The sequence below is a fragment of the Schistocerca nitens genome, chromosome 9 (assembly GCF_023898315.1).
Source record: "Schistocerca nitens isolate TAMUIC-IGC-003100 chromosome 9, iqSchNite1.1, whole genome shotgun sequence".
NCBI lineage: Eukaryota > Metazoa > Arthropoda > Insecta > Orthoptera > Acrididae > Schistocerca > Schistocerca nitens.
This window is the reverse complement of record NC_064622.1, coordinates 489,616,325-489,629,618: the sequence shown is the minus strand read 5'-3', so window position 1 is coordinate 489,629,618 and position 13,294 is coordinate 489,616,325.

Here is a 13,294-nt window from a genome sequence, read left to right as displayed (position 1 = left end):
ATACACTTTTGTGAAACTAGGTCTCACGCTGGTCAGTTTGACATCCAATTTGCCCACTTCCCACTGTTTATTGGACTATGAAAATTCCTTAAGCGTGACATAAAATGACAATTTGGAATGCGATAACATGGTGAACGTAATATTTTATTTATTTGTCTTTATCGCAAATTTTTTTGAATATAGTTAGCCGGTTTTGACTTTGTAGTAGCCAACCTCAGTATTTGTAATAGAACCAAGAGAAAATACATTACTAGCTATTACATTAATGAATCAAAATCAAAGGAAAGAAATTTTAATAGAATTACGATATACCTCTCATTCTGCTGTGTGGCAATAAGTCAGAAATTGTCAAAATAATACTACTCATAATTGCCATGCGTGGTTCAACCGGTTATATATAGATGTACTTGATACATGCACAGCTTACAGATAATTATACAACATAATTAAAAGGAGGTTCACTTAAAAGTACAGTTCTCTAAGAAAGGTTCATTTTCATGTAAGTAAGCAATAGAAGTTTTTATTTAACCATATCAAAATCTGTCTTTTCGCAGTTTAAAGCAGATCAGAACGTAATAAAAGTCTAATCAATAAAAATATTAGAAGATATTTTGAAGAGCTGTACTTTTAAGTGAACCTCCTTTCAATTACTTTGTACAATTTTCTGTAAGTTATGTATAGGTAAACGATCTTTAGGATAGCTTTGCAACCTATGTAATTGTACCCATATGAAGCGTGAGCGACAATTTTGATCTCTATTACTTTTACATGATTAGGATTTGTTGCAGCGCAGAAGGTTGAGAGATGTATCGAGTATATATTATAATTCTTCTCCTTTGTTTTTAATCTATTAAGTTAATAGCTAGAAATATATCTTCTCTCGCTTCCATTGTAGATTCTGAAAATGGCTGTTGCACAGTAAAAACCGGTAAGTCTGTTCAAAAAACTTTGTGATAAAAAAAATTAAATAAAAATTTATATATGAAAATACCGACAAATTGATACCCTATTTGTCTATTTCCCGCTATTAGTTTGGCTATGAAAATTCGGAGGAGGATCCGATGTGTAATTTTTAGGGTTACATTTTAACTCCTGCAAGTACAAACATCAGTCTGACTGATGCAAGTATACGCCAAAGTTATGTTGTATTATACATCGTTATAACTATGCTGTGTGTGAATGACTACCTGTAAAGCGCTGATGGTAGCTGCGCTGTTAGCTGAAATCCAGATCTGCAAGAAAACACAGACGACATTACGATCGACGCCGACCTTCTTTTTGTCGTCGATCTCACAGTGCTGATGACCCTGTTATATAAAACGTTTATGCGTGTTGAAAACGTTAGAGGTCGCTTCCCTGGGCAACACCCATCGTTCTTTCGTTTCTGTTGTTCAATCTCCGTCCATTACAATTTACTGGGTTCTGAAACTTCCTGGCAGATTAAAACTGTGTCGGACCGAGACTCGAACTCGGGACCTTTGCCTTTCGCGGGCAAGTGCTCTACCGACCGACTCACGGCCCATCCCCACAGCCTTACTTCTGCCAGTACCTCGTCTCCTACCTTCCAAACTTACCAGAAGCTCTCCTGCGAACCAGTGTAAAGGTCCCGAGTTCGAGTCTCGGTCCGGCACACAGTTTTAATCTGCCAGGAAGTTTCATATCACCGCACACTCCGCTGCAGAGTGAAAATCTCATTCTGGTTTACTGGGTTCTATTTGAAAATTCTTCTAATTTGTCTGGATACCCGCCATGAACATGTTCTGATTATTAGTTGACATCATGATACACATTGTGAAGCCTTTCGTAAATCTAAGAGGGTGACCTCTCCCTGTTGACCAGAAAACAGTGTTTGGAAGGTAGAGCGTATGGCGGGAGCCAGTCGTCTTTCACGGCATCCATTTGTCTTGATAAAAGCTCCCTTTCCTGGAGAACGTCATAATTTTTTAGTGTAAAATCTGTCCCCAGATCCTGTAACGGACGGGCGTTTGGGATATTATCTTGTAATGATGTGCTTCTGTTCTTTTGCCATTTTTGTAACCTATAGTCCAGCTCTCTTCCAATCACACGGGACTGTTCACTGCACTTTTTGAATTTCCGATAATTTTCACCTTAAAAGTCAACGTGTAAAAATTTCTGTCTGTAACCTCACAAAGCTGTTAAAATTTTTATTATTATACTTATTTATTTCTTAAACACAATTGTTACACGGCTGTGTTATGAGCAAGCTGATTGTACTGCCGTACTCCATACCTGATCAGGTGACCACATATTATCACTACAAACTGCAGAACAATGCAGACGTTAGTAGCTTCGTATCACGTTGTCGACTGTAAAAGCTGTGGAGGGCAATGTGAAAAAGATCAACTTGGATATGTTATGGACGGACTTACCACAGAGGCTGCCTCTTGATCAATGCCTTACAGTACCTGGAGAAGTGCACATAATGCACCAATATCGTGTTGCATTCTTCAGAGACATTTCACGGATGCCGCGCAGTGTTAATTACACTAGAAGAAAATAAAGTGTTTATTGTCTCGTCCTGAAATGGTTGCTATCAGTTTTAAGAGCACTTCTGCGAGGTGTAGGATGCTTTTCTTGCATCGCCGAGCAGAGGAATTTTTGAACATTCATTTGACGGCCTGGCGCTGCCCCAAACACACGAGTGACGAATCGCGCAACTCTTCGGAACTTCGTGAGCACCTCGGGGCCTGAAGTATCAAGGTGCAAGGTGAACTTGAAGCAGTCTGAATATGTCACAGGGGACATCATCTAATTAGGTAAATGTTGCACCAATGCTGCAGGATCGACGATGTGGGAAAATCCAATGATCTACCCAGCAAGCGTTAACTATACAATGTAATTTTCTAATACCCTGAACTAGCATCACAACTGGACACGTCACGCGTCTATTGGAGGTTACCAATTCAACGGGGGGAAGAAACTAACTACACAGTCGGTACAAAACATTCTTTGCGTATAAGTGTCGTCACCGCAGAAACTACGGTAGCAGCTTGAACTAATAATGTAAAAAATAGATGTGTATTCGACCAGGCAATTGTAAGCAAGCAGTGCAAGCTAGTGAAGCTGCGACTGTAGCGTGTAAACGTTGTTGTGACACAAATCATAATGGAGCAACATCTGTGAATCGAAAGTTCAAGATGTTCACCAAAATGTTTTGATGACGCTAAATGTGTCTGTGGACTTTATCCTGCCCCGTTGACTCCCGAACAAAAGCAACTACGACTAGACGGCCGGAGTGGCCGAGCGGTTCTAGGCGCTACAGTCTGGAACCGCGCGACCTCTACGGTCGCAGGTTCGAATCCTGCCTCGGGCATGGATGTGTGTGATGTCCTTAGGTTATTTAGGTTTAAGTAGTTCTAAGTTCTAGGGGACTGATGACCTTAGATGTTAAGTCCCATAGTGCTCAGAGCCATTTGAACCATTTTAAACCAACTACGACTGGACGCACACTCCGACGTGACTCAAATGCAAAACAAATATTCATGGGTGTCGATACTCGTTGTTATCAATACGAACCTACCACGAAAGAAGAAAGTGTAAAATTCACATGAAGGATCAACGATTTGACGACTTAACCGACATTAAAGCCAATGTTACGCCCGAGTTGAACGACTTCCTGAAGAGGACTTTTCTGATAGTTTTACAAGGTTGTGTGAACGTTTTGTGCGTCGTACTTATGTGTGTTTGTCTGGGAGGGGAGGGGAGGGGCGGGGAGACACTATGTTTAATACCTGAAGCATTAAAACCACCGTCTTAACGTTTTTCTATTTTTATTAATGCAGTCTCGAAACGTTTTGGACTGACGGACTATATGGATCTGTACGAGATGTGTTGAAAAAGTAAATGGAATTTGTTATTTTGCGTGCTGCATTAGTCTGATACGCGCCGTTTTTTGTTTTTGTATTAGTAAACACGCCTGAAAAGTATGTGTACAATTTTGACGATATCGCATATTTAGTCTGGTGTCAGCTGTCAGAAAAGTTACACGTGTTTTGCTATAACCGGCGATTGTTTATTTTATACACACATCAAAAAGGTTTTGCATCACTCCGGTTCCCAGAACTCCTGAAGATAGACGTTGTATCATAGACACAGTCCCTTTGACTGTTCATAGATGTCACTAAACCCTCCCAAAGACGTAAACAACTATGCATGAGCACCGCCTCTTAGACGGAGGGGGTCCGACAGCCGATCAGTTCCAGTCATTCCACCAGGAAGGAGGTACACGGCTCGTGTTGTCTGTAGTTCAACCATGCCTAGACGGTCAATACCGCGGTTCGATCTCGTCCGCATTGTTACTTTGTGCCAGGGAGGGCTCTTAACAAGGGAAGTGTCCAGGCGTCTCGGGGTGATTCAAATGGCTCTGAGCACTATGGGACTCAACTGCTGAGGTTATTAGTCCCCTAGAACTTAGAACTAGTTAAACCTAACTAACCTAAGGACATCACAAACATCCATGCCCGAGGCAGGATTCGAACCTGCGACCGTAGCGTTCTTGCGGTTCCAGACTGCAGCGCCTTTAACCGCACGGCCACTTCGGCCGGCTGTCTCGGGGTGAATCAAAGCGATGTTGTTAGGACATGGAGGAGATAGAGAGAGGCAGGACCTGTCGATGACACGCCTCGCTCAGGCCGCCCAAGAGCTACTACTGTAGTGGATGGCCGCTACCTACGGATTATGGCTCGGAGGAACCTTGACAGCAACGCCACCATGTTGAATAACGCTTTTCGTGCAACCACAGGATGTCGTGTTACGAGTCAAACTGTGCGCAATAGGCTGCATTATGCGCAAATTCACTCCCGACGTCCATGCCGAAGTCCATCTTTGCAACCACGAAGCCATGCAGTGCGGTACAAATGGGCCCAACAACATGCCGAATGAACCGCTCAGGATTGGCATCACGTTCTCTTCATCGATGGGTGTCGCATATGTCTTCAACCAGGCAATCGTCGGGAGACGTGTTCGCAGGCAACCCGGTCTGGCTCAACGCCCTAGACACACTGTCCAGCGAGTGTAGCAAGGTGGAGGTTCCCAGCTGTTTCGGGGTGGAATTATGTGGGGCCGACGTGCGCCGGTGGTGGTCATGGAAGGCGCCGTAACGGCTGTACGATACGTGAATGCCATGCTCAGGCCGATCTTGCAACCATATCGGCAGCATATTGGCGACGTATTCGTCTTCATGGATGACAATTCACGCCCCCATCGTGCACATATTGTGAATGACGTCCTTCAGGATAACGACATCGCTCGATTAGAGTGGCCACCATGTTCTCCAGACATGAACCCTATCGAACATACCTAGGATAGGTTGAATGCTGTTTATGGACGACGTGACCCACCAACCAATCTGAGGGATCTACGCCGAATCGCCGTTGAGGAGTGGGACAATCTGGACCAACAGTGCCTTGATGAACTTGTGGATAATATGCCACGACAAATACAGGCATGCATCAATTTAAGAGGACGTGCTACTGGGTATTAGAGGTACCGGTGTGTACAACAATCTGGATCTCCACCTCTGAAGGTCTCGCTATATGGTAGTTAATACATGCAATGTGTGGTTTTCATGAGCCATAAAAATGGCGGAAATGATGTTTATGTTGATCTCTATTCCAATTTTCTGTACAGGTTCCGGAACTCTCAGAACCGAGGTGACGCAAAAATTTTTTGATGTGTGTATAAAACGGATCAGAGACTTTGCATTAAATTTTGTTGCAAGAACGGATAAAGTGCAGCGAAGTTTTAGGAATGTTAAATATTGCCTCTGGTGCATACTATGGGTTTAGGTGTGGTATAAACGTTTCGAAGGAGTCCGTAAAGACAGTGATGATGACGAGCGCTGTGGACGCCTTATCACACCAATAAAACCGTGGCAAAAGTGAAAGAAATGATTATGAACGGTCGGTGGAGGTGTTGGCCTATCAGCTGTCTCATGTCTTGGAAGTTTTTCGGGTGTTTTGAATATGATGCATGTGACAGCAAAATTTGTTGCAAAACTGACGCATTTCGAATAAAAGCAAAAATGCTGAAGAACGATGGAGGACTACTGAAACGTGTCATAACTTGGGTTTACGGATATGACGTCAAAACTATGGCTTCATCGTTCCATTGGGACCATTCTGGATCGCCGAGACCGAATAAAGCTCGACAAGTGCGGTGAAGGCTCTATACTCATAATGTTCACTGATTTTAATGAAATAAACCATCGTGGGCCCATGTAGCTTATTTCTGTTCCGAAAAATAAAGAAAATCTTAAGTTTTAAAAGCACAGATAAGACTAAAAACGCATTACCGGGAAAGGCGAATCCCATCGGAGAGACAGAGTTCACGAAGTGGTTCAGGTATTGGGAAAAGCGGTGAGTGAGTGTGTAATGTCTAATGCGGACTGTTTTGAAAGGGACAACATTCATGTAGACGAGTCAATAAAATTATTTGCAAAAACAAAAATTACCGTTATTTGTTGAACAAATTTCGTGTGCGCGCTAACCTTCCTTGTCCTATTTCCATAGTCCCTACTCGAAATGTACAGTAGTAGCAGTAGGTGGTCGTGTATTCCTCGAATAGTGCTTATCTATATTCATGTCAACAACTTAGCTTGTCTTACAAAGATTCGCATTTAAATTCAGCAAGCATGTGTGTAATACTTCCGTACTAGCTGCAGGCCGTACTGTGCTGTTACATGAGCAGTATTGTGCCTCGGAATTCGCTAGATTTCTGCTATGTCAACCTGATAAGGTCTCCAGACACTGGAGCAGTACTAAGGAATTGGTCACACTAACGCCTTGTGCCCGACTTCCTTTATAGAAGCATAAAAGTGGCATTTTCCTACAGAGCTCCCATCAAATATAAATCTTTCATTGGCGTTCCCTATTATAGATGTACGCCGTCCTTCCATTTCACCTCTCTGCTTAATGATGTGACTTGGGGTCCAGACGTACACCAGAAATCTATTAATCGTAAGCTGTCGGGTTGTTTCTCGAACTCCTCATTTTATAGAGGACAGTTGCCCGTCAAGTCATCCATCTGGGCATTCAGTCGTTAACCGACTTATACAGAGTATTACGAATACCTTGACGTCATCCCTCCCTGCTACAGCGCCGGAGCGGGGGCGGCCCTCGCCGACTGTGTGTGGCGCCCCAGACTCGAGCTGAGCTGAAGCCAGCCAGCACAGGCCGCTCCCCATCTCCTGGCGGTGGCCATAAATCCCGCCTTATATCGGGAGCCATAAATAATAAGGCACTTGGTATCATTTGAAGGGGCTCGCCGTGTCCCCTCGCCCGGTTAAACACGAAACAAAACTTGGACGGCCGAATTTATTGCGGCGAATGCGTGATTTAGGGCTTAATCAGCCGCACCCGGGAGCCACGTCCGTCGTATTTGTGGCCCGCGTGATTCATCGCTCGGCCGATGATGCTGACTTCAGCCTTCCGGGTGCAGCTCTCAGGCCCTGGATGTATATTTAGCCCTGCGGCGTGCATCTGTGGCCGAATTCCACCTGTACTTGCGCCACTAAGTGCAGGCCGGAGTGAAACGCATGGTCGAAAATACCATCCTATCAAGGACAGTTCCTGTTCAATTCGTGGTTGAAGCGCATAGTTGCTGCCTATACACGTATCAGTTAATCTTGCGGTTTTCTACCGTCGATCGTTAAAGGACTTTGTAAGTAGTCTCTAGCGTAAACAAGCTGCAATTTTTTAATATCTTGCATACTGAAAAAACTATTTTACTGTCGCCAACGTTCATGTCACGTAAGGACGCGAAGACAACGTAACATAAATTAGAGCTCGTACAGCGGCAGATTTTCCATCGCTCCATTTACGAGTGGAACGGGAAATAGAATGAAAAGAGAATGACTGGTGTCAGTACAATGTACCCTCCGCCATGCACCGTACCGTGGTTTGCGAAGTATGTATGAAGGTTAAGTTGTAGACTCCACCAGTTAACTTCCGCCTAAGATGTACTTCATCCATGATCGTTTAATTTCACATCGGAACACGTCGCTGTTACGCAGTTTTTGCGTTATTCGAGTAGTTGTACCTATGAAATCCTAATAATGTTACCAAGTGCCTTCTGTAGCCCTATCGTTATGTTTATTTATTCAGTTAAAACCAGTTGCCAGATTTTGTCCCTCAAAAAAGAGACGTGACATGAGAATTTAGCGTCTTCTCGAGGTGGAACTCGTAAGAGATGATACTTTCTAACAGGCTGATAGCTTAATGTTTTAGTTTTCTGCTATCTACATTTCGTAACAGGTTTCAGGTGTACGTGTCACCTGTCAAATAATAATAATAATAATAAGTCATCAGCTGAAAGTCAGGTTAAAATGTGTGGAGTCAGATTTCAAATCGTTTTATGTTTACATTCGTAGCCAACAAAATTTAAAAAATAAAAATAAAATGAATTTTGAAATGGTTAGTTTCCTTACTCATCGGTGACAGCATTTCACCAGCTTCGTATTCTTGCCAGGTTAAGTTGGACGTCCTGTATAATAAAAGTAACTCCTTCTTGCAGTTTGGAGTGTGGGACTGCGGCTGGTCGATAAATTGAAAACTAATATTTCAACAGCCATTACTTTTATAACTTTATATTTAGGCTACGAGTTTGATTCCTCAGTAGAGTCATTTTCACCCTGTTGCGACCGAGCGAGGTGGTGCAGTGGTTAACACATTGGACTGGCATTCGGGAGGACGACGGTTCAATCCCGCGTCCGGCCGTCCTGATTTATGTTTTCCGTGATTTTCCTAAATCGCTTCAAGGAAATGCCGGGATGGTTCCTTTGAAAGGGCACGGTCTACTTTCTTCCCTATCCTTCCCAAATCCGACGAGACCAATGACCTCGCTGTTTGGTCTCTTCCACAAAATCATCCGTGTAGCATGAACGACGAAAAGCATCCGGTGGTCCATGTATATACAGGGAACCTATACTTGCGCCCTGTTTCCGTAGATTCTTCACGAGCAGTGTATGCGCTTCACAACGACGACTGACAATTCACGTTTGTTGTTATGTTGTTTTTCAAACCTGTCTACTGTCTGAAAGGCTCATTGATGTGCGTTAAACTTTATTGCGGTTTTTCAGCAGAAGTTGTCACATTAGTTCGCTTACAACGATGTTATATAGAAGCACGCCTTATTTGCGATAATTTGTCAGAACGTCTTCGTAATACACTTACCTTTTCTTTTTATTTTTCAGACATCAGTCAGTCGATAGGCTTGATACTGTTCCTATCTCCCTTTATTACGTTGTAACTATTCTATTCATGTTAATTCCTTCATCTAACTTTCTTAACCATTTATTTTACGTTCTAGAACTTGGTAACCTGAAAAATATGCTCTTCCCACCAGAGTTACAAAAAGTTTTAAAAGGAATACCAGAATGCATTCTCTAAAAAAAAAAATAATGGTATGATGATGTTTAAGGCTGTAGGGTGTAAACTCATTAGTCTATTACATTCTGTACTTACGTCGTTCAGTAGAACTGTTGGGTTCAAAAAATGGTTCAAATGGCTCTGAGCACTATGGGACTCAACTGCTGTGGTCATAAGTCCCCTAGAACTTAGAACTACTTAAACCTAACTAACCTAAGGACAGCACACAACACCCAGCCATCACGAGGCAGAGAAAATCCCTGACCCCGCCGGGAATCGAACCCGGGAACCCGGGCGTGGGAAGCGAGAACGCTACCGCACGACCACGAGATGCGGGCAACTGTTGGGTTGTCATCCAATATTTCTATACCGTACGGTCTGCACATAGCCGTAAGCATGTATGATTCCGCAGCAAATAGCTCCTGAAAAATGAATTATTGTGCGTCATGCCAGAATTTTCACGTGATCATGTGAACATGGAAATAAAATTCAGAAGATAAAGATCTCTTCTTGCACTTGGATCCTACGCTTGTCCTCTGTGGTAACCCTTCATTCATTCGCTTTTGCTCATAGATATGTAGGATGTCTTACAGCATTCGTACACCAGACTTATTCACGGGATAAGTGTTACAAGTTGCGACAGCAAATGTTAGCGATGTCGAGTAATACAGGTAGGCGGAAAATGCTATACTGTTTGACATACTACGTGTTCTTCGCAGTCTATGACATACCCAGTGCTGGAATTACTGCACTGAAATCTGGCATCTCATGATTTTCGTCTCTGCGAAAGTGAAGTAATGTCTTGATGGAAAACCTTACGTTGATAACGATAACCTACAGAACGCTATCATCGACTGCTGGAATAATGAGAAGCCGTATGATAAGAGGAAGTACAACTTAGGCTTGTCAAGTAGTTCTGAAACAGATGTCTGTGTGGAGAAGTAGATGAAAATATGTGTATACTGCAATGTATTACTTCTTTTTTTTCCTGAATAGTCTTTTCTTGTTCCTGCACTGTCCTTTATGTATGGGCTGCCCATCCAGCGCTGGGGAGTGTTCGGAAACTTTGCGTACCTATCATCGTCAGCCCCATTATATTTTTTATCTCTCGTAACTGATAATACCGAAACGGAACTGAAACGCAGAAATTATATACAAGATGTAAATAAAAGATAGTTTCAGTAGCAGAATTAAAATAGCGAATGAAACGAAATGGTTAGGAAGTGTCACTGATGTGTCTCAGAAAAAGAGAAGTACAGGACCAGTTAAATGGAATGAATAATGTAGTGAGTAGATAATATAACTACACTGACAGTAAATCGAAGAAGGCGAAAGTAATGAGAAGTCACAGAAACAAGATTACCTACAGCCGTGAGAGCGGAATTGCGAACCACAAATTAGAAGCAAAATAACATATGGCGAATGAAGGAAGGGCGGCATAAGAAGCACACTAGCATCGGCATTTCCGTCCAGAAGAAGTCTACGAAACGTCGGTATTCAGCTAAGGGAGAAATTTGTCATAATATACAGGATGGTTATAATTAAACTTCCGCTACTTGAATCAACGTGGATAAAAAGGTATTTACCCTATGGATACCCAACTTCATAGGAATAATGTTCAGACTGTGCGCTGCAAGATTAGCTTTGTTAGTGTTGGAACGGTGATTTGCCTTTAGGCACCGATACTGGTACGGTGACGTAGGTTGAAACACAAGCTCCAGTATGCATTATATTTGCAGGCAGTCGCCTTGGATCTGCACGAGGTAATCAGGGTTTTTCTCATAAAGGTGTTTCATGAAAACAACGGCGACAGTTCTGCTGCTTACCGCGTGTATCGACGCGTTGAAGGAATATGGGGAGGTCCACTTTCTGTATCAGGGTTGAAGAACATGATTCAGAATCATTGGCCGATCGTCCTAAAGTGCGTGGCCAACATCATCACCAGATTTGATCCCCTGTGATTTGTGACTGTGGTGTTACCTGAAGGACAGAGTTTATCACAGAGACACTAACACACGTTGGAGGTTGAGGATGAGCATAACGAAGAAGGTAGCCAACGTCCCTTCTGGGATGTTTCGGGCAGCAATACAGCAATCTCTAGTGCGGTTCAAGGTTGTCGTGGATGCAAATGGGTTTTACGCTATGCAACGTTTGTAACCCGAAACCTAAATATGGTACGCAATAACAATTAATGTTAGACTCTCATGTGGAAATTAAAATGTGTTTCTTTCAATGGTTTATTCATTATTTCTCTTCCGCATGCCTCTACAATCTTTTTCCACAAAGTTTAATGGGCCTGCGATCATTCGTTTTTCACGGGGGTCTCTCAAGTAGCAGAAGTTTAAATAACCTCCTCCCCCCCTCCCCCGGTACGTCTGGAGATCAGCATTGCACACTGCATGGACGCGAATCATGGACTTGGGAAAACTGGAAAAGAAGAGAAACGAAGGATTTGAGATGTGGTGGTACACAGTTATGCTGAAAATGACGTGGATTGGTAGGATAAGAAATTAAGAAGTTCCCAGCAGAATCGGCGGGGAAGGAAATGTATGGAAAACAGTGAGAAGAGGAAGGGACAGGACGATATGACATCCGTTGACACATTAGAGAATGACTTCCAAGGTAATAGAGACAGCTATAGAGGGTAAAAACTGAAGGAGGAAAGAGAGATTGGATTACTTGTAACATAATTTGAGGATGTTGTTGGGTGTAAGTACTACTCTGGGATGAAGAAGTTGGCATAGAAGAGGGCGGCGTGACGGGCCGCACCAAACCAGTGGAAAAAAAACGCACCTGCAGCAACCAGCGAAATTATTAATCACGCACAAGAGCAGGTTGGGCAGCCAGTACGTGAATGTCCAGTCCAGTTCAATGCGCACATCGACCTTTCACTTACACAACGCATAGTCAGAGGTGCGAGTCGTGTTCAGTCCCAGAAAATAATGGGTTTGGTAAAAAAATATATTTTTCCTTTATTTAACTCGTAAGACATTATTCGCTAAATATGACAGGATCTGTCTTTTGTCATTTTGTAACACATACAACACAATGTCAATAACACTTGAGACCTAAGATTTTTCTGCTGTTGTTTGAAAACGGTCTCTGCTAGTTAAAAAAGGAAAAGGTTATTTGTGTTTGTATATACTGCAAGTGAAGTAAGAAAGTAATGTATTTAAAAACGTAAAATATTATTTGTGTTTGTATTAAATGTAAAGATAATTTATAAAGTTTGAAAAGAATTATTATTTTCCTAGTGATATATGCATCTAGGCCTAACTATTGTTGGTTGCCGCATCTCGTGTTCGTGCGGTAGCGTTCTCGCTTCCCACGCCCGGTTTCCCGGGTTCGATTCCCGGCGGGGTCAGGGATTTTCTCTGCCTCGTGATGGCTGGGTGTTGTGTGTTGTCCTTAGCTTAGTTAGGTTTAAGTAGTTCTAAGTTCTAGGGGACTGATGACCATAGATGTTAAGTCCCATAGTGCTCAGAGCCTTTTTTTTTATTGTTGCTGTAGCGTTCAAAATAACATCTGATGCTTAAAGAACAGCAGTTAGTGGAGGCACGTTCTTTGGAGAAACTAGCAGCGCACGATGAATGAGTCGAGCACAGCAAAATATCAGGGTCCCAACCACAAAGGGCGTGTGTCCTGTACTGCACTGCAACTCCAACTGATCCGCTGCGCCCCACAGCTGTGTAGAAATTGGCTCGGTGCAAAAGTGTGAGAAGGTTGTGCTACGGAACAATTGGATTACAGTACCTGTTATAATTCATGATTTATTGCAGCTAATCATCATCTTAACGTGAAGTGGTAGCTTCCAGTACCATTGCATGGGTCAACGAGATTATTAATAGTGTCTGTGCAGTTGTAAAATGTGAAGTAAGATACAGGTTTGAAAGTCTCTTCAGGTTTGC